Source organism: Peromyscus leucopus, chromosome 5 (assembly GCF_004664715.2).
Source record: "Peromyscus leucopus breed LL Stock chromosome 5, UCI_PerLeu_2.1, whole genome shotgun sequence".
NCBI classification, from domain to species: domain Eukaryota; kingdom Metazoa; phylum Chordata; class Mammalia; order Rodentia; family Cricetidae; genus Peromyscus; species Peromyscus leucopus.
Genome location: NC_051067.1, coordinates 128,511,620 through 128,538,016, shown reverse-complemented (window position 1 = coordinate 128,538,016; position 26,397 = coordinate 128,511,620). Strand labels below are relative to the sequence as shown.

At 48.6% G+C, this 26,397-nt stretch overlaps 1 protein-coding gene across 3 annotated transcripts in view; it reads left to right on the top strand.

The window, feature by feature from the left end:
- Nucleotides 1-910: 910 nt before the first annotated feature.
- Nucleotides 911-26,397, top strand: part of Sipa1l2 (signal induced proliferation associated 1 like 2) — a 170,187-nt gene continuing 144,700 nt past the window's right edge. For all 3 annotated transcript variants that reach the window (XM_028889815.2, XM_037206358.1, XM_028889814.2), the window contains exon 1: nucleotides 911-1,049. The gene's annotated coding sequence lies outside the window, so the exon portion shown is untranslated. The remainder of the gene's footprint in view (nucleotides 1,050-26,397) is intronic.

Sequence of the window (26,397 nt, the reverse complement as noted above, 5' to 3'; positions counted from 1 at the left end):
TGTGTACGCAGAGAAATACAACGTGGGTGGGAACCCACTCTGTTTAAACTTTACCAGGGTGTGAGTGCGTAGTAGGAAGCACAGCAACAGTGAAGGAGAAATAACATTATAACATTATCTTTTCCCGGGAGAAACTCAAAGTCCCAATCAAACCAGATCGAGACTCTGGGGACACAAGGTGAAGCCGGCTCGGGAAATCCTACCACCTGCACCTGCTCACTTAGGTCACCTCGCGCCGGTGCATCTCAAAACTGGGCCCAACCCAGGTCTCCTGCAGGCAGCCGTAGGTAGGTGAAGCTTCCTGGGGGAAAGACAAGGCCTGAACACTGAGTGCAGGCGTTTCCGGCAGGCGAGGACCAACTCGAGCATCGACCAGGTTCCCCGGCCCGCGCACAAACTGCGGCTTGGACTTTTGCGTCAAGTGCGTCCCCAGGGCTTCGCCGCGCTGTGGCGACCGTCAGGAGGCCAGGCAGGGTGAGAACTTGAGGGACTGAGAGTCCACACCCGGAGAGCACGGGTCACTCCGAGGGTCACCTCCACCTTCCCCCCCTACCCCCGCCAATCCCCCGCAGGCCGAGGCCTCGCGCTCTCTGCCACCAGTCAATTGCTCTCCAAGGACGCTCGCGCGCGCCCGACAGCAACGGGCGAGTCTGGCCAGGAGGCGCGCCAATGGGCGTGGGCGGAGTGCTCGAGGCGGGGCCTGTCCTGTCGGCCAATGGGCGTGGGCGGAGTTCCAGGGGCGGGGACTCTCCGGACACCGGCCAATGAAAGGGGCTGGAGCGCACGGGGTGGGGCCTGTCGGAGCACTGGCCAATAGGCGGGGGCGGAGCGCGTGGGGGCGGTGCCGGGGCGGGCGGCGGCGGCGGGAGCCGGCTGCAGACGGAGCCGGGCGGCCGAGGACGCAGCGCGGCGCCTGGCGACAGCTCGAGCCGCGGGCGCAGCGGCCGCGCGGGGAGCGCGCTCATGGGTAGCGCGGGACGGCGGCGGGCGGCGAGGCCCCGGCTTCTGCGCGCCGGCCCTGGCGGGGCCCAGAGAACCGCCGCTCCGAGGTGCGTGTCGGGGGGTGCGGGGTGCATCCGCTGGTGCGGGGCGCGGGGACCGGACCTGCCCGGCTGCGCCCAACTTGCGGGCCGCTCCCCCGGGGCTCCCGCTCCTTTGTACGCGCGGGCTCGCGTCTTCGCGGGTGAGGACCACGGTCGGGGAGCTACCCAGCAGCGCCGGTACATTCATTTCAGCCTGGTCGCAGAACCCAGAGAATCAATTTCGGCTCATCCTCCCGAGAGCGAGAGCCGAGGACAACTTGGCGTCACCCTTCGGGGAGACGTTTGTCGTCATTGAGCGGGTTCGGGTACATTAATTCAGCCCCGGCCAACGCCAGCACGGGTGAACCGACAGCAGGTGCGCCTTTACGAATTGGGGCTCCGCGGTACCTGATTTTGGTCAAAACAGGTCTTAGGCGCTTTAGATTCTGCTTAGAGTTGACTTGGTCTGGACAGGGATGGCTTTAAGAAAGAAGAATAAACAGCGAGAGAATAAGGCAAAACGAAGAACACCCCCAAACCCAAGTCATTCACAGAAAACGGGGCATCTTGGTTATTCTCATTGGTTTTCCCAGTAACTTCAAAATAGTCCCAGAAATGTTCCTTTTGTCTGCGGTTTCACTTCTAAACTTTAACACTAGATGGCTTTCTTATGACAGGCATTTAGTCCACTGCCCGCTTGAGTTTCCTGCGTCTGCAGTCTAGGCTAAGATTTATCTATTTATTTAACGTCTTACAAATTGGAATGAAAGGGAAGAAAGTGTCCCAAACTGCTGCTTTGTTTGAAATATAGTACTCCCCGTAAGGCTTAAACCAGTTATTTTTGCAAATACGGAAAAGTGGGCTTTGATGTCTACCACCTAAAGGTGAATGTGAGCCAGCTGCTCCTTACGCTACGCTCTGCGTCGTGTTTTGGCTTATTTGGAGAATGTAGAGTCCTAGGGTGGGTTTGGTGATTACACTTGCGGAGATTTATACGTGTGCTGTTTACCGCTGCCTGTGTTTAGTTTGGAGGAACAGGCGGAATTGGGATCTGTGGTGGGAAAGAACAGTCTATCTTGAGTTTGGGGCTTATGCAGAGCCGGTTATGCCTAAGGGTTGACCAGCAGCATTTGAGGAAGATCTGTAGTCCAGTGCGTCTGCCTGAGTCATACTGAGGATTGTGTCAGGGACGTCTGCATTTCCTTCTCCCGGATGAGATCTGGTTCTTCTTTTCTGAGCACGGCCCTTTGATGACTCCTGCACTTGCCGCTAGTTAACGCAGCCAGCAGATTTTTGCATTCTGGCTTAAGTGCTTTTTTTTTTTTTTTTTTTTTTTTTTTTAAATTATTATTTGGGAATTAAACCTACAGGCTTGGGTATGCCAGACAAGCACTCTACCATTGAGCTACATTCCCAGTCCCCACTTATTATTATCTCAGAATAGTCACCCCTTTATTTATTATTATTTTGGAAGAATCTCACTAAGCTGCCTAGGCTGACCTCACACGATAGCTCAAACAGGCTTTGAACTTGCGGTCCTCCCGCCTCATGAGTGGCTTGAATGACAGGTGTGCCCTGCCCCACCCCACTTCTTGTTCAGTACTTTTACTCTGCAAGCAACCTGACAGCTAGCCCCAAGTCTTGCCTAGATAGGCAGGCTTGTTAGCTGAAGAAATTTGAATTTGGCTTCATCGTTGTCATTTCTTGTGTGTCTTGCTTGGCTTAGAATATGACATGTTAAATTTGTATGTTCTAAATTAGAATGTATTCTTAAATAGCGGAAGTGGGGGAACCCCCGACTGAGTAGACATCTGGGAAGCAGGGAACAGAATGAAACAGGAACGGCTTTTCTCACTACCCACGTGCTACCTATAGATGGGGTGAGGTGAACTTGCATAAGAACCCCGGGAGATGTTTGCTCCAGAGGATGAAGAGAGCAGCAGAGGATCGGTTAAGGTGTGGAGGTGGAGCTTCCGCTTGGGAGTACAGGCCTGGGAACTGCACTGTCTGGCTTGAGTGTGTATTTTTCAGAACATGATTTTGATTTTGATATTGTATAATGTTAGGCATTCGTAAAGAGCTTTTTTCCCCCCTCTGTAACTTTTAGCCTCATGAGTGGGATTATCATCTTGGTCAAAGCTACAGAATATATATTTGGAAGGGGCATCCACCACCCCCACCACCACCCCCACCACCACCCCCACCCCCACCCCACTGGTATGATTTTGGAAGCGCTCCTTGATACCTTTCTGTAACTTGGCGAATCTTCCTCACCTGAGACAAAAGGGACAGTTGATTAGATACTTAAAAATCTATGTCTGAAACTGAGGAAGCGTTAGTACAAATGGCAATGATCTAGTAATTGAAACTGGCTTGAAAATGCTGTGCATGGGCCTCACTCAGCACTAGCCTCGGAATTGTGCTTCCGTTTACATGGTTCTGCCCCTCACCGCTTGCCCAGCAGTAGTTGTTAAACCCAGCTTTGGGAAGCCTTGAATTGTCTCTGAACTTCTGATCTCCATGTGGGGGTAGTTTCAGATTACAAGTCTTTACAAAGACGCAATGAGTTCTAAGAACGCTTGGACTATGCTTGTTAACTTGAATGAAATAGGAAGTCAAGCCCTAAAGAATACAGAAGAGCCGTGGTCGAGATTTTCTTCTTGTACCTATGTAGGCTTTTCCTTTTTGGGTGAGTAGGAAGAAGGGTGGGAACCTCGGGGTGGGGGGGGTGTTCTCTGTAGTTCATAGGAGAGTTTGGATAAAGTACAGCACAGTTCCTTTTGACTCCAAAACTATAAGTTTCTTTTCCTCTCTCTTTTTTTTTTTCATTTTTTTTTACTTTTTAGTGTGTATGTGTATGCATGACATAGTGTTCGGATGGAGGTTAGAGGACATCTTCTAGAAGACCATTCTCTTCCGTCACTTGGGTTCCTGGGCTTGAACTCAGGCTTGGCGGCATGTGCCATCTTGCCAGCCCCTCTTGTTTCTTTATTGTTTAAAATGTATGTATTAGAGCAATAAAAACGTCTGTCTGGCCAGGAGGGTTTATATTTCCCATGATTATGAGTCTTGCTAGATTCCATGTAGTGTAAGTTTGTGTACAGTGAACCTCCTTATATGGATTTATAGTTACTAGGTTTACCTTTGAAATCAGTGACTCAGAAATTGCTTTTCTCTGCCAATTGCATTTGGCTTTGACCCTTTTTAAGGAGAGGTAACCATGCAATTGGAATTCAAATGCCTCAGGACTTCAAGGGTAAAATCGATTGATCGTCTCTGATCCTGACTCATAAACTTTCCCCAAGAGTAGCCAGTGCTCTAGGGGTTCAGAGCTGATGCTGCAGGGCTTTTCTTCCTGCTAGAATTCTTCTATGGCGAACTGCTCCTTGAGACCTGTTTCCTGTGCACCATTGTGTAGAAAACTGAGTAATAGAAAGGAAGAAAGGCTGTGAGCTGAGGATAACTGTCATGGCAGCCAGCACCTCTGTGCTGGAAAGGAATTAAGGGTTATGCCCCCATGCTTTAGCATTGTTTCCATCCATCCATAAGATTTAGAAAATAAAGCCAAGCCACATGGGGTACACTCTGATGATCCCAGTACCACGAGGCAGAGAGGCAGGAAGACCAGGAGTTCAAAGCCATCCTCAGCCACATAATGAATTCAAGGGCAGCCTGAGCTACATGGGACCCTCTCTCACAAAATAAACACAAAAGGGGCTGGAGAGATGTCTCAGCAGTTAAGACTGTTCTTCTAGAGGACCAGAGTTCAATTCCCAGCACTCACATAGCAGCTCACAACTGTCTGTAACTCCAAGATCTGATGCCCTCATACAGACATACATGCAGGCAAAACACCAGTGCACATAAAGTAAAAATAAATAAATTATTTTTAAAAAGTCAACACAAAAGCAAATTTTAGGGATGTTAGATTTATATGCATTTGACATTGACACCCTAAGTGTATTATTTAAATATGTATAAGTATATTAATTAAATTAAATGTAGCCATTATTAACTATTATCAGTGCATTTAATCAAGATAACATAGGACTGGGTGTGGTAGCTCTTACCTGTGATCTCAGCACTAGAGAGGCTGAGGGGGGGGGGGGGATTGCTGGGAGTTTGAGGGCAGTCTAGACTACAGAGTTGGGGCCTTGTCTCAAAACAGCGTAAGAGAAGAAGAAAGTAACACCAAAAAAGATGTATATTGGGGCAGGATCCCTCGTGTGTGTGTGTGTGTGTGTGTGTGAGAGAGAGAGAGAGAGAGAGAGAGAGAGAGAGAGTAACTGAAGAGAACACACACACACACACACACACACACACACCCCTCTTCCTTTCTCGTAGGATAGTGAGAATGTCACTGAGAGGAGGCCTTAGAGAGCACAGCCCTCTTTACCCTGCTTCTTTGGTGCTCAGATCCTTCCATATCGTCTCTGACTGCACTGAGAACTGAACCTGGGGCCTTCGCACAAACCAGGCCCGTCTCCTACTGAGCTACGTCCCCAGCCAGCCTCCATATGACTTCCAAAGGCGATCTTCCAGAAGTCACCCAGCAGACTGTGGAAGGGGGTGGAACCCACTTTTTGATGGGTGCAAATCAAATTCAATTAAAAACTGGAAAATGTTTTGTTCTTATTTGCAGTGCTTAAGGTTGAACTCTGGTCTTACACATGCTAGACGTGTGTTCTACCATTGAGTCACAAACCTGCCATTTATTTATTTATTTATTTATTTATTTATTTATTTATTTATTTATTTATTAATTATTTAGAGACAGGACTAAGTTGCCCAGGGTGTCCTTGAAATCATTCTGTAGCCTAGGTTGGTCTTGAGCTAACTTGGGATCCTTCTGGCTCAGCCTTCTGAGTAGCCAGGAGGACAGAACTGCATCACCAGACCTGGCATTAGGAAGTTTCTTGAGCTATGGAATAGCCTTATGCTACATGTTCTTTGGAATTTTACCCTTGTCCAGGGCCTTCAGAACAAATCCTTTAGAGCAGTGTTCTCAACCTTCCAAAGTCTATGACCCTTTAGTACAGTCCCTGGTGTTGTAGTGACCTCTCAACCACAAAATTACTTTGTTGCTATTTCATAGCTGTAATTTTGCTGCTGTTATGAATTGTAATGTAAATATGTGATGTGCCACCCCAGGGGTCGAGACCCACAGTTTGAGAACCGCTGCTCTCGAGCGCCATTTCATCTCTGCTACAAACTTGTCAAAGTGGGGCCCAGTAACCAGAGCGCCTTCTGCCTAATACTGAGCATGCAGAGTAGGACCAGGGTGCTCCGAGGCTGCCTGTCTGTCCTGCTTACCTTCTTTGTCTGTGTTCCTGGCTGGCCCTGCTGCTGTCGTGGTGTGTCCTGGAGCCCCGGAGCCCTTGCACACGTGCCCCTGTCATTCTGTGACATTCACTGTGCCGTGTTCTACTTCCTTGTAGTTAGTTCTTCTCATAGTCCATCCGGAGTCTGGTTCTGTTAACACCATGGCCATTCCTCTCAAAGAAGTGCTGCCTGGGTCCGGCAGGGTGAAGACACTTGCCACCAAGTCTGACGCCTGAGTCTGAACCCCTGACTGGTGGAAGGAGAGAGCCAGCTTTGGAAAGTCGTTCTCTTACCTTCACACATGCCACATAGCATGCACTCTCCCCTCCACTGAATCAACATGTTAAGGAAAGGCGCCATCGGTCCTTAAGAACAACCTCTGGCCGGGCGGTGGTGGCGCACGCCTTTAATCCCAGCACTCGGGAGGCAGAGCCAGGCGGATCTCTGTGAGTTCGAGGCCAGCCTGGGCTACCAAGTGAGCTCCAGGAAAGGCGCAAAACTACACAGAAAAACCCTGTCTCGAAAAACCAAAAAAAAAAAAAAAAAAAAAAAAAAGAACAACCTCTGTCCCTCCTGCATCACTGGTGGGATTCTTCAGTTGCCTGGGCATCCATCCGGTGTGCGGTCCTTATCCAGAGGGGCTCCCTTTTTTTCTTACAGCCAAGTACTAGTACAGGTGGGAGTGCTTGATTTCTTCTAACTGGCCGTGTCTCTCCCCCTTCCCACAGGTTATTGTGAAAGATGGTGCCTAACTTGCTCTGCGGGTTCCGCTGACCGAGTTGTTCTAAGTCAGAAGTGAGTCTGTGTTTCAGTGTGCCCCTGGTTAGACCTGCTTTGCATATAGTTAGTGATTAGGAAATGTATGCCTAGTGAATGGCTGACTGGCTCTGAGATGTTAGGGGACCCTGTGGCTCTCTAAGGACTCGAACAGAAAGTGCAGGAAAACCACCGAGTAGTGCTGGACATCTCCTTCTCAGTTTTGTGTGGTCCTGTTTCCATCGCTTTTAGACAGAGAGCTAGAGCCACAGTGTTCTCCCGATGTTTTCGTTATTTAGTGCATGTGTTACTTACACTCACTCACTGTTGCTCTGACAGGAGCAGCCTGAGGAGCGGAGGGTTTATTTGGACTCACAGCGAAGGTATAATCCATCGTGGTGGGCAGGCAGGCAGGCAGGTAGGAGTGCGAGGCCCTGGTCACCCTGCAGAGAGATAAAAGCGGTACTCAGCTCACTTTCTTCTTCTTACTCAGTATGGAACCCCAGCCATGGATGCTGCTGCTCGCATTTGGGGTGAATCTGAAGACCCACTCAGGTGACCCCAAATTTAGACACTCCCAGACGTGCTCAGAGGCTTGTGTCTCGGGTGACAAGGTTCTAGACCCCCCGACAGTGTTGACCCTTACAGCCACGTCTCTTCCTTGTGTGGGTTTCCTTCAGCCATAGGGGCATCCTGAGCTCTGGGGACATGTTTCCCACTTTTCACGTTTGCCACCTCCTCTGAGGAATGTCCTTTTTTATTTGTGGTGTTCAAGAAATCGGAAGTCCAAAGTAGGTAAATTAATTAGCTTTCTATTGCTAAGACCAAATACCTGACATAAAGTGGGAGGAATTCATTGTGTTCATGGTTCCAGAGGTGTCCGCTCTCATGGCAGGGAAGGCATGGCCCGGCGGCTCACACCTTGGTGGACAGGAAGCAAAGATCAGAGGAGGACCCAGTGTTGACCAGATTCTGTCCTATTTCCCTATTCCATCCCGGCTCAAGCCCATGGGATGTTGACACCCACATTCATGGGAGGTCTTCCTTACCCAGTTAATGCATTGGAAATGCCTTCACAGACACACCTAGACGTGTACCTCGTCGGTTAGTTAGCTTCTAAGTGCAGTCAGGTGGACATTGTGTATTCAGTTGTGGAGACAGGGTCTCCTGGACCAGCCTTGATTTCACAGTCTTCCTGCCCCAGTGCTAGGATCGCAGGTATACACCACCACAGCCACTACTCTTAAGTTAAAAGAGCATAGAACCCGTGTTGGCCATTGTTACTGTGGAAAGTGAGGCCTCTTGGGCATGTAAAACATTATGCACGCCCTGTGATCTGTTGTGCAGGTTTCCACAGACTTCTGAGAGGTGTGGAGGGCCTGGTGCTCATGTTGTTAGCACAATGCCTGCCTTCTCTGTGCTCTGGGGTGTGTTTCGAATTTGGTTCCTGTGGAACTGTGGGATTCATGTGGTTCCGGAGTAGCTCTGGGCTGTATTCCTCTTTGTGTTGAAATGTCTAATAAGGGATTTTAGGAATTACCATTCTGGTCATTCATCCGGGGGAAACGCTACTGTTACAAGTGTTTAATGCCTTAATCCAGTGAACAATGGATGTTTTGTAGGGCAGACTCTTTCCATTGTACAGTCAGCTCTCTGAATGTCTGTGTGTGCATACGCATACGTATGTACATGTGCCCATGTGTATACATATATGCTGCTGGGCATGGTAGGTCTTGCCTTTAATCCCAGCAAAGAGGGAGGCAGAAGCTGGTGGATTTCTGTGAGTTTCAAGCCAGCCAGGGCTACATAGTGAAATCCTGTCTCAGAAACTAAATAAAACACATGCACACTTATGTGAATTATGTCTTAGATCTGCATATCTGCACATGTGCTTTAGCATGCTAAGGTGTCTTGAACATCATAAAATATAAGCAAAAGTATGAATTTTAAGAAAGATATTTTTAAAAGTGAGTAGAATTGGAAGTATTTTCTCTCACACCCCAGGGGCTCATTTGCCACCCTTTGAAATGTGTGGCTCCATTTGGAACCTGCTCCCCATCCTCCCTGGTAGAATGCTCTATTGTATGGAAGCAAGTTTCCAAGGATCCAGGGTGAACCCACACTTCGGCTCTGTGTTTATTGTATCCGTGTCTTTCCTGGGGGCCTTTCTCCTGTGTCCCTAGAACTACTTGGGGGCGACTTGGTTGGGTGTGGTGATGGGGTTACTGGCCTCTTTCAGATGTTCCTGGTTTAGCTTGGTTGTAGAGAGAGCACACCATTACAGCCACCTCCTGCGTAGGATTGGGAGAGGATATGACTTGTCACTGGCCTATCCAGAAGTACATGAGAAAGTCAGAATCTACATGCTGAGAACAGCCTCACAGTGGCATTCTGTCTTTGTGTGATGGGATGGCCTGTGCTTCCCTGTTCGTATGTGAAATGTCCCCCATAGGCTCATGTTTGAATACTTGGTCCCCAGATGCTTTTGCCATTTAAAAAAGTTGCAGAACCTTTAGGAAACAGGGCCTGTGGTGGTTTGAATGAAAACAGCCTCCATAGACTAATAGGGAGTGGCACCATTAAGGAGGTGTTGGAGGAAGTGTGTCACTGGAGATGGGCTTTGAGGTTTCAGATGCTCAAGCCAGGCCCAGTGGCTCCCTCTTTTCCTGCTGCCTGCCAATCCAGATGTAAACTCGCAGCTCCTTCTCCAGCACCATGTCTGCCTATGTGCCACCATGCTTCCTGCCATGATAATGGATTAAACCTCTGAACCTGTAGCCATCCCCAATTAAATGTGTTCCTTTATCAAAGTTGCCATGGTTATGGTGTCTCTTCACAGCAATAGAAGCTCTAACTAAGACAGTGCCTGGCTGGAAGGAGTGGCCAACTGCGAGCAAGTCTTAGGGGCTTATGAACATGGTACTAAGCTATTCTGGAACCACATGAATCCCACAGCTCCACAGGACCCAAACTCAATACATGCCCTAGAACACAGAGAAGGCAGACACTGTTCTGACAACGTGGGCACCAGGCCCTCCACGCCTCTCAGAAGTCTGTGGAAACCTGCACAGTAGATCACTGGATAATGCATATGATGTAGTAATCATATGCATAATTATGCATATGATGCCCAAGAGCCCTAATTTTCCATGGCAACAATGTCAGTTCATGGCCATGGTCCCAGCCTGAGTTCTTGTTTCCTGATCCCACAGAGATGTGAGCAAGCTGCTGCATGCTCTTACTGCCAACGATGGACTACATCCTGAAAGTGTGAGCCTGAATAAGCCCTTCCCTCCCTAAGTGGCTTCTTATCCAGTATTTGGTCATAGGAACAAGTACAGGAAGTGGTACACCAGCCCTTAGGCTGCAGGAAGGCTGGGAATACAGAAAGATGGTTTCCAGCTAAGTACTGTGCTCCCACACTGCCCTCCTTAGCAGGGTGCATATCCAACCTGCACCCTGAGCATTATTTTTGTACACCTGCATTTTGTCTCTACTCCCTAGAGCATCTCTGTCCTGTGGGCAGGGACCTCCCTGCTGTGTTCCCCCGAGTTTCAAATGTTTTTGCCACACCAATGGCTCCTGGCCATCATAGTTAAATGACTGCCGTTGTGGGTTTGGAAGTGAAGGAGCTTTCTAAGTCTTGATTTTTGTTGATATTTTTTTTGGTGGGGGGGGGGTTTGGTTTTTCGATACAGGGTTTCTCTGTGTAGCTTTGTGCCTTTCCTGGATCTTGCTCTGTAGACCAGGCTGGCCTCGAACTCACAAAGATCCGCCGGCTCTGCCTCCTGAGTGCTGGGATTAAAGGTGTGCGCCACCACTGCCGCCCGGCCTTGATTTTTGTTGAAATATGTTGTGGATTCCACTGTGACTCATCCCAAGTGGCCTTTTGCACTTCCTCCTGCATCTTTCCCAGGATCATAGGAAGTAGCTGGCACCGAACTCTGGAGATGTTGCTGCAGGAGGCAAGAGTTCCTGCAGAGGGATTAGCAGGGCTCCACGGGTCCAGTGAGATTACTGACACTGTGCCCAGAGTACTGAAGTTTTGAGGAGATGGCACACTTCCCATGAGCTGGTGGTCTGCCCTTCCCGGTGTCTATTTGGTCCCCTGGGTGGGCCCTGTTGGAGGCCGAGGGGGAAAGCTGAGTTCTCTTGGAAGCCTTGGCTTGGGCTACTTGATAGATTACTGGGGGGGTGGGTGGGGGGCAATGAATTCTGAGGTGCTAGCACTCTTTCATCCTTCTTAATCCTGAAAGTTCCTGCCAGAAACGGGGATGTTTGAAAATTTGGTCTGCAGATTATAGGACACACACACACACCCTTTCTTGCTTATGTGTTTTTGATTCATGCTAGCAAAGTTCATTGGAATGTTATTAATGACTTAAATATGACAGGCACTGTGTAACTACAGTTTTTGCTTTTATTTGAGACAAGGTCACAGCCCAGGCTGGTCTTGAACTCATTCTGCAGCCTTCAACTTCGGATCCTCCTGCCTCCATCTCCTGCATGTTAGAATTACAGACATGCTCCACCACGCCTGGTTTATCCAGTGCTGGGGGTGGAACCCAAGGCTTCCTGTGTTTGAGGCAAGCACTCCACTGCTGAGCTAGCTCCCTAGGCTTGCAACTCCAGTTCTAACCCCAGCTAACAGGAGTCTTTTTTTTTTTTTTTTTTTTTTTGGTTTTTCGAGACAGGGTTTCTCTGCGTAGCTTTGCGCCTTTCCTGGAGCTAACTTGGTAGCCCAGGCTGGCCTCGAACTCACAGAGATCCGCCTGCCTCTGCCTCCCGAGTGCTGGGATTAAAGGCGTGCGCCACCACCGCCCGGCAACTAACAGGAGTCTTAAAGTTCATATCCTAGCAGAGTAGTGGTTGCTGTTTTGCATGGAATCTGAAAATCGTGGTCCTGTCTCCATGCTATGAACATAGCTGGCGGAGGGATCAGCCATCACAAAGAAAGAGTAGGGGCATCCAAGTGGTTACCATACTTTATTTGAGGGCCATTCCAAGACATTCTCTATGAATCATGGGTCTGCTTTCTATTTTAAAAGTTCTGATCGGAAGGAACGAAGGGGGCTGTTGTACTTGACATATAAAGAGGATGAAGAGCTGGGAGAGACATTTCAGAACCAAGGCAGGTTTCGAACAGTTGCGTGTGAACTTTTTGTGTCTTTCCTTCCTTGCTCCTATCTTTATGTGGGACCTTTGTAAATATATAACTTTAAAAAAACCTCTGTATGTTTATGTATACAAACATGTGCATCTTCGCATGCATCTGTGTGCACATGCCTTTGGAGGCCAGAGGACAGGCTCTAGTAGTGTTCACAGGCACTATCCACCTTGAGTTTTTTGTGACAGTGTCTCTCATTGACTCGGGACTTGCTGATTCAGCCAGGCTGGCTGGCCAGGGTGCCCCCAGGGACTCACTTATTTCCAGTTGCCCAGCTCTTGGTCATAAGCATATACCACCAGGGAAGGCTTATTTTATATGTGTTCCAGGGTTCCAACGCAGGCCCTCATGCTTCTATGGCAAGCTCTCTATCAACTGAGCCGTATCTTCCCCGCCTACGTGGGAATTTGGTGAGGCCAGTGGGATTTGTTTCCTGTTCCAGACACAGTGGCTTAGTGAGAAGTGTGCTTTTTCTGGATCCTATGAGTTTTTAATGTTTCAAACCTGGGTCTCTTGGGTGCTCTGTCCAGCTGTGGTGCTATGTCCTGTCCTCCAGCTGTGGTACTCTGTCCTGTCCTGGGCACTGTAGCTGCCTTGGGGAAGGCAGATCTCAGTACCTCATGGGAAGAGGGGTGAGTGGAAGGGAAGGAGGGAGGAAGGGATAGGTAAAGAATGGTAGGGCCATGGGAGTGTGATGGAGGCAGCTAGCATACTGTCCCAGAGAATGGGGTGCAGAGGGTAGAGGTGCGTGTCTCATCTGGTGGATGGTGGTATCCCCGTGAGGTAGCAGCCCAGCTTGGGAGTTGGTGGTCCTTCAGAGGCCATTTCTTCAGCTCTGAAAGTCGCTGCCAAGATTAAAAGAAGTATAAGAGGGAAACAGTTTTTGTTTCTCATTTCTACTTTGCTACATTTGCATAATCTTTGTTGAAGCCAGCTGAATGTGAAGCCCTAAATAAATTCCAGGCATTTAAATATTTAAAAGGATTCATCCACAGTTCTCTACTCACCCAAAGAATAAACGCTTTCAACAAAGAAAATAACACCCTCGCAGATGCAGCCCGGATAGACTGTGTCCACCTTGTCACTGAATTAGAAAACGTTAACAGCAAAGCTTGCCTTTGATGGCTTCTGAAACTGGCCGTGTGCCAAAATATTGTTTCCCTGCTGGAGAGAGCGGTGGGTGTGTTTCAGGCTGGCAGCTGGCCAGCCAGGGGCTCTGACGCAATCACCCAGTCCCCATAACTGCTTTGCAACTAATTTAAGGGCAGTTAAATCTGGGCGATGTCTGGTGGCTGCTGTGCGTCTGGTTCAGTGGCGCTTTCTAAATCCATCCTTTTCGCTTGGCACCGAAGCTCCTGGTTCTTTCTAGAATAAGCCTGGGGCAGAGGGGATGTTGAGTCAGTGAGGGAGGAGTGAGGCTGGCAGGTGGGGAGAGGCTGGGCTCAGGTCTCATCTTGCGCTGTGCTGCGTCATGGAAGCAAAGCTCAGGTCGCTGCACCTGTGACCCCCGGCTTTGCACTTGCCCGGGCTGAGGAGGGGGCGGGGCACGCTGAGGCTCCACCTTCTTGCTGCAGCAGCAGCCCTAGGGCCACTTGTTTTCTTTGCAGTCTCTGGTCGCTGCCAGCCTTAACATGCTAAATACTGAACCTGCCTATTCTTTCTGGAAAATGTAAAACTAGAAAAATAACTTTAAAAAATTCTAAGGTAGCTGCAGCTATTTGGAGCATTGTAGGGAAGGGAGAACTAGAGTTTCACGCTGTATGTGTTTGAGTGTGTGCATGTGAAGGCCAGAGGTCAACATTTGGTGTTACCCTCAGTCTCTTTATTGTCAGCTCTGCTGGCTGGCCAGAGAGCCTCGGGGTCCTTCTGTGTCCACTTCTCCAGTGCTGGGGTTACAGACGTGTGCCACCATGCCCAGCTGTTTTCCCTGGGATCTGGGGATTGAACTCAGGTGTTCATGTTTACATGGTTAGCACTTTCCCAAGTGAGCCATCCCCCAGCTCTTACAGTCAGTTTCAATGATGATATAGGCTACAGGTTCGCTAAAAAGTCTGGCTTTTTATTATTGATAGAACAATTGAATGATTGATTGCAAGGTTAGCTGGGAACCTCTAGAGTTCCAGACCTCTGCAGGCAAAGTCCTTGACTTCAGCCTCATCCTACAACCCTCTATCAGAGTCAGTTCATGTAGTTTTAGATCTCAAAGAAACTCATGGATGCTTTTTCAGTGGAACTTCCCTATCTGACTAGTTCAGAGTAGAGTGTGATGGTTTGAATCTAAGAATTTAGACTTGGTGGTTCATGTGTTGGAGGCTTGATCCCAAGTGATGGTGTGGAGAGGTGATTGGATCATGAGGACATTAACTTCATCATCATTAATTAGTTATTGCTAAATGAGCTGTTAGGATGTGGGGCCTGCTTGGAAGAAAGCTGATCTTCAGTTCAAGATTATATCTTGTCCCTGACCCTTTCCTGCTACCATGAGATAAACACCCCCACCCTCCATCACAAGCTCCCAGTTGCCATGATATTCTGCCTTGGCACAGGCCCAGAGCAATGGAGCCAGCCCAGAGATGGCCCAGAACCCCAACACCCTGAGCCAAAATAAACACCCCCTTCTTGAAACTGCATTTTCACAGGCTTTTGTCACTGAGAGAGTGGTCTCAGCGCTGTCTTGTTCTGATGGCCCGTGACAGGGGGATTTGGGAGCGGTTCCTGTGTTCTGGGTACTGATAGAGTTGTGGGGGATGGTGAGCTTAGAGCTGAGTTTTGGAAAATGGTTAGGATTTGAGGGTCCTCCAAGTATGGTGCTCACCATTTAGCTCAGATGGGCCTTGAACTCATGATAGCCTTCTTGGTTCAGCTTCATGAATGGTAGAAGTACAGACATGCACTGCCATGCCAGCTCCAACTCTGTTTTTAACTGTATTCCAAGGCAAGCTGTAAGTGTGGAATCCGTGCCCTTCATCGCTGAGCACTTCTGCTTGCAGGTCGCACACAAGTTCAGAACTTATTCGTTATCTGAGGTGAAATTTCTAGAATGAAATGCAGAACTCTTAAGTGTGCTGTTCATCCTGTGAGTTTTGACAGCTGCGTTATCCTTTGTAACCCACACTTCAGTCAGGGTGTGAAGTGCACTGACTACCCAGATACTTCTCTCCTGCCCCTTCCTGGACAGCTTGCCCCACCCCCACCCTAGTTTCTCGTTTTCTGCTGTGAGGCTTTGCGTGTGCGTGAGAAGATATAAATAGCAACTCAGTTACAAGGTTCGCACTCTTCAGCTGTGTGTGGATCTATTACTATATTTACTTGAGATCTGCGTTTAAATATATCGCCCTCTATGCTTGCTTTGCCCTCCCCATGGGCTCAGGGATCATCCTCAGTGGCCTAAGATTTCAAGAGCAGCTTCCTACCTGGTCTCTGAGTCACATTTCTAGTCCCCCTTCTCTGCCAAGGAGTGACTTCCTGTCCTGTCCAGCCATCTGCCTGCCCGGTGTCTTACCCTGGTGTGTCTGGCCTGTGTGCTGCCATCTGGGCAGGGCCGGCAGGGGCTCCTGGCACTGGCCGGCTGCTTTGTTTCTGAAGATGGGTCAGTAGAGCTCAGCTGCGCGCCTGTATGTGTTGTTTGGAAAACTTCAGGGAGAAGAAGACACGGGCGTGTCCTTGGGAAGCCGAGCACTCATTTTTAGTTCAAACACAACAACAGTTGCTCCAGCTCCCTGGATTCGGTTTGATGATGTCATCTATGGAGGAAACAAACCACCTAAACCGGGAAGACCAGATTTTCAGATCTGCTGTGCTGAGGTGATACTGGCTAATGCAATACAATCCCCATGGGATGAATAGTGACTTTCTAGACCTAATGAGCTGCCCCCTTGTCACACCCTTAGTCACTGAAGCTTTGGGTGACCAATAGAACCAGCTGCTACCTAATGTTTGACATGTTTGTTGTCACTGTGTATGTGATTCTTGCAAAGAGCCAGCTTGGCCATATATGGTAGGTATTCTCCCTGCTCAAGAAGACACAGTTAAGTATAGTTCCTGACAGCCAAGAAGCCTTTCTTGTGATGTGACAGCCTGAGTTCTGTGCAGATGACACTCTGGACCCAGGCTCCTGCCGTCTTCTTCCTCCATCATAAGGCTTTGTCCCCATTTCACCAGGTGATCTGTGGTCCACACTCAGGCTTGCTGAGGAGGAAAGGAGCATCTGGGAGGTGGGTCGGCTAAAGGTCCCTCTCACTTTGCCCTCATCCTCCTGATGACCTTCCCTGACCTCAGGGGAAGCTGGGAACTGTTGCTACTGACATCACTAGCTTATGTCTCGTTCTGCGGAGTTGACACCAGGCTTCGTGACATCTTGTCTGATGCTGGTGCTCATGAGTAAGGCTTCCCTGAAACCTGCCTCCATAGCGGATGACTCCCGAGAAGGTCATGTGACGTGGGGAAGGCAGAAGGCCGAGCAGCTGCTGACCTTGGGCCTCTGGTTGCTTCGCTTTCATCCCATACTGGAGGATGTGTGCGTCGTGGCTGTGGTGTCCAAGTCAGCTGCCTTCTCACCAGGGCTTCAGTTGCTGCACCTGTGAATGGGGGAGCTTTTTTGTTCACTGTCAGCATGGCTGAGAGGAGCCTGTCACTCAGACACTCAGGACCATGCTGCCTTTGTCTGCTGTTTGCAGTGGGATCCTCTGGACCAGGCTCAGATCTGAAGGCTGAGCCCTCGGTGGGAGAGGGCAGATTAGTGTTGCTATTGGGATTCTTTCACTGTGGGAAGAGAAGACTTTCTAATAATATGCTTCCTAGTCAGTTTTCCAAACCTTTGGTATTGAAGGCATTGCTATGTTTTACAGTTTAGTTCCATGTGGAGGGAGGGAGGGTAAAGTCCATGTGAATGTGAATGAGGGCAGACTAACTTAGAAAGTGCTGGTACTGGGGACGTAGATTAGAGGATGTAATGAAAGATCCGAGTTCCTGTTTAAAATCCACACTCATAATAGAAGGCTTAAGGGGTGCTCCGTGAATGGAACAATAGTGATCGCTTACTCAGGGGCCAGAGGGGCTCTTGGGAACAGGGACCTTTTGGATGACAGTAGGGCTTTGGAGCTTGCATGCCATTCATAGGTGTCCCATGGGTGTTTGGGGCTCTGTTCCACCCACAGGAGAGGACCTCAGCAGGCCCATTGGCTGCTAGCCCCTTAAAATAATACCCTTTCCAGGTGCCAGTTCAGACTCATAGTAATGGCTGCTCTGCTGTGGTGATAGTGTGTTCCCCAATATATTTTGAACACTAATAAACTTATCTGGGGTCAGAGAACAGAACAGCCACTAGATAGACATAGAGGCCAGAAAATGGTGGCACACACGCCTTTAAACCTAGCATTCCGAAGGCAGAGATCCATCTGGATCTCTGTGTGTTTAAAGCCACACTGGAAACAGCCAGGCATGGTGACACTCTCCTTTAATCCCAGGAAGTGATGGCAGGAAGCAGAAAGGTATATAAGTCGTGAGGACCAGGAACTAGGCCTGGTTAAGCTTTTAGGCTTTTAGCAGCAGTTCAGCTGAGATCCGTTCAGATGAGGACGCAGAGGCTTCCAGTCTGAGGAAATGAGATCAGCTGAGGCATTGACAAGGTGAGGTTAGTTGTGGCTTGTTCTGCCTCTCTGATCTTCTAGTGTTCACCCCAATACCTGGCCCTGGGTTCGTTTTTATTTAATAAGGCTGTTTAGAGATTCGTGCTACACTTTGGGGCTTGTGGGACACAGAATCTGCAGCTGATGGAGAGCTGGGGTCACAGTATACATGGTCTCGTAACAACATGACCAGCATTCCTGGGCCTGGGTTACTTTTCCTGTGTATCCCAAGGATATGCCGAGCCATCCATGAAGACAGTTTCCTTTTTTTTTTTTTTTTAATTTGAGATAACCTCATGTGACCCATGAACTCAGTGTGCTCTGATCTTCACTTCTGATCACTTGCCTCTGTCTCCCGAGTGCTAGGATTACAAATGTGCACTCCCACACCTGGTTTTATGCAATGCTGGGCATGAGACCCCAGGCCTCACACATTCCCTGCAAGCCCTGTACAGGCCGGGCTACGTCCCCAGTCTGGCAGTAGCCGTCCGTTCTGTCTGTTAAGACTGTATCCAGCCTTGGGCTACAGTTATCCTTCTCTCTGAAGATAGAAACATGTATGTTCCTGAGTAAAACTCAGTGGATTGCTGGGCACTTTAGCTGATTAGAAGGGGGTGGGCCACTGGCTGAAAGGACACTTGAGAATTTTCGTAAGAGAGCTTTTCGATGGTCTTGGTAGGAGGGGCATCCTGGCCTTTTGGTCTGCAGGTTGAGTTTATCATGCAGCCCCTAGGCCCCCCCCCCCACTGGGATAAGCGTTGACTGGCAGAGGAGTTGGCTGTGTTGACCACACTTGCCTCCCCAGGGCTGGGATCCGGAAGTGCAGCAGCACCAGGCCCAGCTCTTCCGCTGCCTTTCCGTGCCGCTGTCCGCTCAGGTGTGTTACAGCCATTGTGCTGGGTTTGCTCCTTTTTCCTGGGAGTTAAGCTGGGAGGCCTGGGGACCCTCGCAAGGATTAGAGCAGAACTGCTCAGGGCTGCTGAGGCAGAGGGAGAGCAGAGAGGTGTCTTGAGCCTCCCCTTTGACTTGGGGCAGTGGCTATAGCTAGGCGCTGCAGATGGCATGTGCTCGATTCATGCGGTCGTAGTTTGGAAGTTTGTGTATGTGTGTTCATGTGTGCAGGTTCATGGGCTTGTATAGTGTCTGTTCCTCTTGTTGTCCTCTGCGTAGGCTAGAATGGCTGGCCAGGGAGTCACAGGGATTTGCCTGTCTCTGCCTCTCCAGCTCTCAAACTACAAGCACAAACCATCATGCTAGGCTCTGTAGGTCCTGGGGATCTGAACTCAGGTCTTTGTGTTTGTGAGGCAAACAGTTACTTTATCACCCGAGCCATCTCCCAGCTCCAGTTTGGTGGGGTTCTCCCCCCCTCCCCCAAGTCTTTTTGTTTGTAGAGAACGAAAGAACATCCAGGAACCTAATGGTGGATGTGGAACCCAAGGATAGTGTCACTGTCTTAACTGAAATATAAAAATGTGTAAGCAAGAAAACTGACTGTGGACTCTGGGTGTCTGATAAACCCCGAGCGAGGGTGTGCTTTGACTGTCCACTAGTGGACGGACATCCACACTGGCTGGTGTCATTGTAACTTGCTATCCCGTTGGCTAGACTCGCTTTCTCTTTCCTGCTGATGCTGTTAGGGGAAGCATCCAGCAGCGCCCACTGGGGATACTGAGATGGCATGGCTTGTTGGCCAGTGATGTGACTGACCATGAGTTGGAGGGGATTCTTGGCAGCAGAGTGAAGGTTTCTCAAAGTTCCTGTCTTTGTGGAGGAGTGGGGAGGAGGTGCCAGAGAAATTGGAGATCCTGGCAACCCTTGGAGAAGTGTTTTTTCCATAGTACCCTCCCACCGCATGTTCTTTCTGTTATTGTTGGACTCAGAAGAAAGGCCTGCTGGGCCACGCCTCTGCTTCTGTGGATGTTCCTACATTTCTGTGTTCAGATACTTCTCCGCCTGAGGCTCAGGTGCCGGGTGTGTCCAGCCAATTGAAAAGGGACCTGAAGGAACATAGCTTGGGCTTTCTAAATTGGGACAAACTAATTTGACCAAGTGAAAACACTTCCTAGTAGTTTTTCTGTTTTGTTCTCAAATAGTAACTTATTTTGAGATAGGGTCTCATGTAGCCCTGGCTGACCTCAAACTCACTCACTATGTTGCTAAGGGAGGATGACCTTGACTCCTGATCCCCTGCCTCTACCTCCCAAGTGCCAGCATGTGCCATCTCACCCAGTGTTTGCCAAGGTGGGGGGCGGTGGAGCTTTGTGTTTGGTTAAGCCTCTCACTGTCCCTCTGTCAATAGAGGATCGTCCTGTGCACCCAGGATGCAGCTTCCATCTGTGTCTGCATGAGGGATTCCTTCTGAGCTCCTCTGGAAATGCAAGGCGGGGCTGCTGCCCACAGGTGTATTCCCCCGACTCTGCGCCTGTATTCTGGCCCTGCCCTGGGTTCTCATGAGATGGACTTACAGAGAGGAGGCAGAGGAAGACAGGGTGTTTCTTCTCTGCTGCAAGGACTGCATGCAGTCACCCCAGGTTGCTGTGGGGCCAGGTGCTTGGGGTTGTCTGCATGGCTAATGTCTAGTGGACTGTGTGTGCACTTTCCCACTTCTTCTTCAGAAGCCGTGAAAGGATCTGGGGAACAGACAAGTGCTTCACTGTTTATCAGGTTCTCTGAATTTCTGCTGTACTCTCTTTGAAAACGGAGGAATTCAGTGAGAAGTGAGCGGAGTCTCCCTCCTCACATCCCTCACGGAGTCTTTGCTCCCTTGTTGGACGCACCAGATGTGAACGGCCCAGCGCTGTCCCTGCACCTGCCAGGAGGGGTACTGTGACTTCCTCCAGATCAGTCCATCCACGTCACACAGCACAGTGCCCCTGCACCCCCAGCAAAGGATTGATGTCCTTACTCTGTTTTCCTCCAGCCCCTCACAGATCGAGGCTTCTGAGAGTAGAATAAATATTGCTTATTAAAAACACACAGGGCTGGTGAGGTGGCCCGGCAGGTTAAAGCACCTGCTACACAAGCCTGATGACCTGAGTTCAGTCCCTAGAACTCACCTAAAATGGGAGGAGAGAACCAACCCCACAAAGTTGTCCTCTGACCTCCACACCTGGGCCATGGCACAGATCACATACATGTCAGTAAGTAAAAATTAAAATAACAACAAAACCCCACAGTGATACAAAACTTTAATAGATGTCATTTCAACTTGTGGAATCACAGTAGCCCTAAGGAAAAAATATTGACAGCTTACGTTTAACACAGGATGATTCTTGTAACTTTGCTGCTTTGCGGTTATAAGCAAACAAATGAGTGTAGAGATCCATCCCCCAGTTAAATGCTAATCACACATTTCCAAGCACCATGTCGGTATGTAAAGATCATGCTGTGATAAGACTGCTTGCATCTTCCTTGGTGATTAATTGGGGTTGGATCTGTACACCATTGGCAGGAGATGGTATGTATCTAAATAGTTCTCACAGACTCCGTCCTGAAGGCATGGTATGAAAATGGAACAAGGATTGATTAATTGGTGTTTTTTGAGACAGGGTCTTGCTGTGTAGACCAGGCTGGCCTTAAACTTGTGGTCCTACTGCCTCTGCTTCCTAAGTACAACTAGCATTCCAAGTGAGCATTCCACTGGGTTGGAAAGGAGATTTTGAGGCAGCTTCAGAAAGTTCAGTGAAGTCATTTTGAACTTTGACCCCCAAAGTAAAACACAGGCTGTTGGATCCCAGGGTTTCTCTCTGACCCCTTCTTGGGTTAAGGTTTCGACTCTGTTCTGCAGGTCCGCACTTAATTTGTCCTTTGAATACCCGTCTCCCAAATTCTTCACGTTTGTATTCGGTTGCCAACTATAAAATCTCACAGTCACCCTGTCTTTGTAATCTTAGTCAACTACTCGCCATTCCAGTTCTGCAAGACAGAGTCAGGTCTTGGGTGGTTTGAGGGGAGTGATTAGCCCAGATTACTTCTCAGAGGAGCAGTGTAAAAGCGTGGGGTCTTTCCAAGTGGCTAGTGGACTGGGGACTTTTCAGAAGATTTATTTGGGGGCTGTGAATTTAGGATGGGGTAATGGGGCCTCAGAGTCCCCTGCCCAGGTGAGCCTGGGTTTGTTGTCCATGTGCCTCTGCTGTAGTGGTGACCATTTCCCCATAGCAGAATGTGTGGAAATGTGAAGAGGAAAGAAACCCTTTATGAATGCAAGTCACTTGTAAGGTCAGTATGCCATATAACAAGTAGTTTTCAAAGAGAGGACGGCCATATTGGGGAAGAGTCTGTACTAAGAGGGCATATTGAAGAAGGTATACACCCATAGGTTCCAGCACATCCATTTGCATTCTGTTGCTTTGGAGTCCTTGCTGTGTTTACATGTGGTCTGTCCTCTGTATCATCTCCCTGCAAGACTTACATCCACTGTTGAGAGGCTGCTTTTCTGTACACTCCAAGTAAGTGGCTAGAGGTGGGGTGAGGGTATAATAGGAGCTTAGAAACTGCTTTTTGCTAAAAGATGGGCCTCCTCACTCAGGCACTGAGGTCACTAAAGGCTGAAAGCCTGGCGCCTCAGCCTTCTCTGTGTCTCCTCTGCTTTGGGTCAGTCACTTGCTTGACTACATGTAGGCTGTTGATCATTCAGGTATCTGCCGACACCTGGGAGCCTGACTTACCTCACTCCCTTGTAAGACTGAGGAACCCAGAACAGTGTGTGTTATTGTGTGTCACTGGATAGGCCCCAGGTACTGTCTAAGCCTGAAGTCACCCTGGATTCTGGGAACAGTGAAGTCTTGGGACAGATAACCCCACTGTGGAAACTAAAGCTTCACCCCAGTCTCTCATCAAGACCGATCATCATGTGTGGGAACTGGCTGAGAGAGAGTTCTCTATCAGTGTTGAGATAAGGACCAAGCAGACCACAGTTCCCCCAAGACTGCTTACTTACACACCTCAGGCTGGGGAGGTGGCTTAGTGGGTAAAGACACTCACCACCAAGCTTCAGAGACCCGAGTTCAAGCCCTGGAATCCACATGCAGATGGAGAGAACTAACTCCCAAAATGTGTTCACTGACCTCTGCAGATCATCAGTAGCACATGCACACCCCGTCACCCCAATAAATAAGTGGAAAAAAATACGTACGCCTCTCACAGTTGCCCAGTTCTTCCTCTTTTTAAACCTTAAACTGAAGTCTCCCCCAAAGGTGGGTTGAGACACTTGGTCTCCCTCTTTCCACCATGTTAATCGTTACCCTTTTCACTGGGGCTGGAGAGAAGGCTCAGTGGTTAAGAGCACTTGCTTCTGGCCAGGCATAGTGGCACATTTGCCAGCCCTAGGGAGGCAGAGGTGCTGAGTTTGAGGCCTAGTTGGTCTACGTACAGAGTTCCAAGGCAGCCAGGGCTACATAGACCCTGCCTTCAAAAAGCTCTTGCTACGTACCCTTGCAGAGGACCTAGTTCCAATTCCCAGCACCCAAGTTGGGTGGCTTACAATCACCATAGGCCTGGTTCCAGGGGATCTGATAGCCTCTGAGGGCACCTGCATGCAGGTGCACATATCGCCCCACAGACACACACACACACACACACACACACACACACACACACACACACACACGTTTATGTAATTAAAAATAATAATAATCCTTTTCAATGCTGCTCGCTTCCATTTGATTTCTGGGCAAGTGGCTGGACCTAATTTATTGGGAAGCCTCAGATTTGGGATGCTGGCCTAGGACTCTTGTTCCAGGTGGGCACCTCACCAGGTAGCCCTTACGTGCGCTGAAGACCCTGACTAGGCAGCGCTGCTCCAGCACTGGGCAGAGGATTGAGAGAGGAGTAGAGGAGGGACTGTACCCCTCCTCCAAACTCCACAAAAGCGGGGCTCCACAGCGTCTAGGATGGGCTTTCTGAGCATTGAACCCAGCTTAGTAATTGTCACAGCTGGTTCATGTGTAAGAGTACTGAGAGGAAGATTGGCTATAAGGTGAAAAGTGTTGGCAGTCAGACAGTAAATTATGATGCTCCATACCATCAAGTAATTTAAGTCAATTTAATACCTTGTTTCATAAGGCTATTTACAAGAGAGAATGTCCACAAAGTGTTAATATTAAATATTCTTGCTGAGCAGCATACATGATCTGAGTTTCCCAGGAAAATACACATATTAGCACAAGACTACATTAGACATTTACTGTGGCTATTAGTTGCAGATGTGTGTAATCATAGTTTTAAAGGAATGTACTAATTTTGTAAGAAAAAAATGCTATTAGTATATTAGAGTAAGTTCTGTTTGTCTGTTAAAAATGGTCAGTCTTTCTAGTTTGGATTAGTTTTCTTTCCCTCTATAATCTTCCTTTTCATCTTCTTTTGAGTGTATTTAAAATGTTTCAAAGACAACTAATTAGCAACTTGACTAGCCACCTACCAGTGTCTAATAAATGTTTTTGGAGTCTATAGAAAGCGTTTGTGATCTGATTGTCTAAGTTTACTCTCCTATAGGGAGATTGCCTGTCAGTTTTGTTGATCTTGTTTGTTGGATTTTAGGCATTGAATTTTTTAAAACTTCTGAGTGTCTTCTCTTCTTTAAACTTGTTACTTAGAATTCCATGTAGACACATAGTTAGAAGCACCAAAATTCATCTCTGGCTGTTTAATTTCTTCACTGTTAGTAAGGAGTCACCTACCTCGCTTTTGTGTGCATCCTTTAACCCCACAGATGTCTTCCCTGTGATGTAATCTTCAGGACACCAAGGTGATGGGCACATCTTTCTGAGTTGCTGCTAACCATAGACTTTTGGCGTTGACTTGAAAATAGCACTGTAGCCCTCTCTTATCTCCGAGAACACAGACATCCCGACTCAGAAGATCCTGTGTCTTTTTAGCTGTATAATTGCCAGCCCTTTGATACCATGCTCTTTGACATTTGCATTAAAAATAAAAATTAGCTAATTTGTAAGTTATAAGGTCTTAAAAAATAGTTCATTCCTCTTTCATGCCTGTGAATAGTTCTATTAAAATTCTGAAATGGCTTATTAAATTAAATGCAGTGTCAAAGGCTAATTGTCTCTCAGTGAATTAGCCTACGTGATGTAGAAAGGCCTGGTTTAAGCACTACCTTTGAGTAGTAGTTCTGAAATCCATTTGTCAAATCTATCCATTCATAGTGTTTGGAGATGAACTATCTGTAGACTGTGAGGTCCCTTCTGTGAGGGTCCTAAAGGAAGCCTCTGCAGTTCAGGCAGAGACTCTAAATCAGTCAAAGCCTGGGGAGCAAGTAACTGCTCCCCAAGAGTATTTGGTTCCTAAACAAGATATTACATATCATTTCCCACATTCTCCTGGGGCTCAAGAGACTGTGAAAGAGGGGGCAGAAAGAGGGGGTGCTGTGAAATACTACTGTCTTCTAGCTGTGACGTGACCACGGCCGGCCATTGCACTCAGAACTCACTGCAGCTGTGCACAAGACCTACCCAAGAATGGGTTTTCATTTTGATGTGCACGGGGGGTGGGGGGTGGGGGGGGGTGGGGGGAGTGTTCATGTGACTCACTGACCATCTCTGGGCCAAAAAACAAAAGACAGCAAAGCAGGAGGGGGTTTGTTGGCAAGAAGATGGTTTCAGCAGGAGAGAGAGAGGTGGGAAAGGGAAATGAGAGATGAAAATACCAAAATTCAGTCTATGTACATGTCTGACGGTAGAGAACTAAAAGTACATGGGATGCTTGGGACATAGTCAGTGTTCTACATGAACTTCCTGGGGTCACGTGTGCAGTTGGAGTGGCAGAGTCTGGCATGGCGTCATCTCGGGTCAGCAGGCAGCAGCTGTCCCTGACAGACGATTGTAGCCACGTGCTCTCAATGGACAATCACAAATACTCTTTTCCCATCCTGTCATTTTCTTGTAACTTTAGAAACTGTCTCTCACAAGTCAGTGTAATCTCGGTAGGATGAGTGGAGTGTGAGGTTTGATGTCACCATCCTGTCGTTGTCGGGATACCGTGGTGACCTCATATTTGAGTCAGAGCATTGGACTCCCAGGTTCCCACCTACTTGGGGATGGCATACCTGAGGGGAAAACGTGTGAGTTTCTGGTGAAGTACCCAGCACAGTGCAGGCTCTTAATAACTCAGGGTAAGTCTCCTGTGCATGAAGGATCATCTACGTGTGCTGAAAGGCCTGCCCATCCAGGCTGGATGCTGTGCAGAGGAGAATGCTAGGAGTTCATGACAGCTAGGAAGGAGAGCCAAGTGAATGTTTTAAAGTCAGAATACCCATATTGTGTTCAAGGGTGACGGTCCCTGTGATTGTTGATAGTCAATGTTAGGACACGGAGTTGGAGAAACTTGTTGGACCCTTGCTGGGAATGATCCTATTGCTTGGCTACCTGGAAAGCCCCCTTTACCTTTCAAGTGTGGGTAGATAGGTCTGCACAAGGACTTTGTTTTCCCTGGAAGCATTTGGACCCTGCTGTGGCACTGGATGGAATTATCTTCAGAGCACCATTCCTTAACC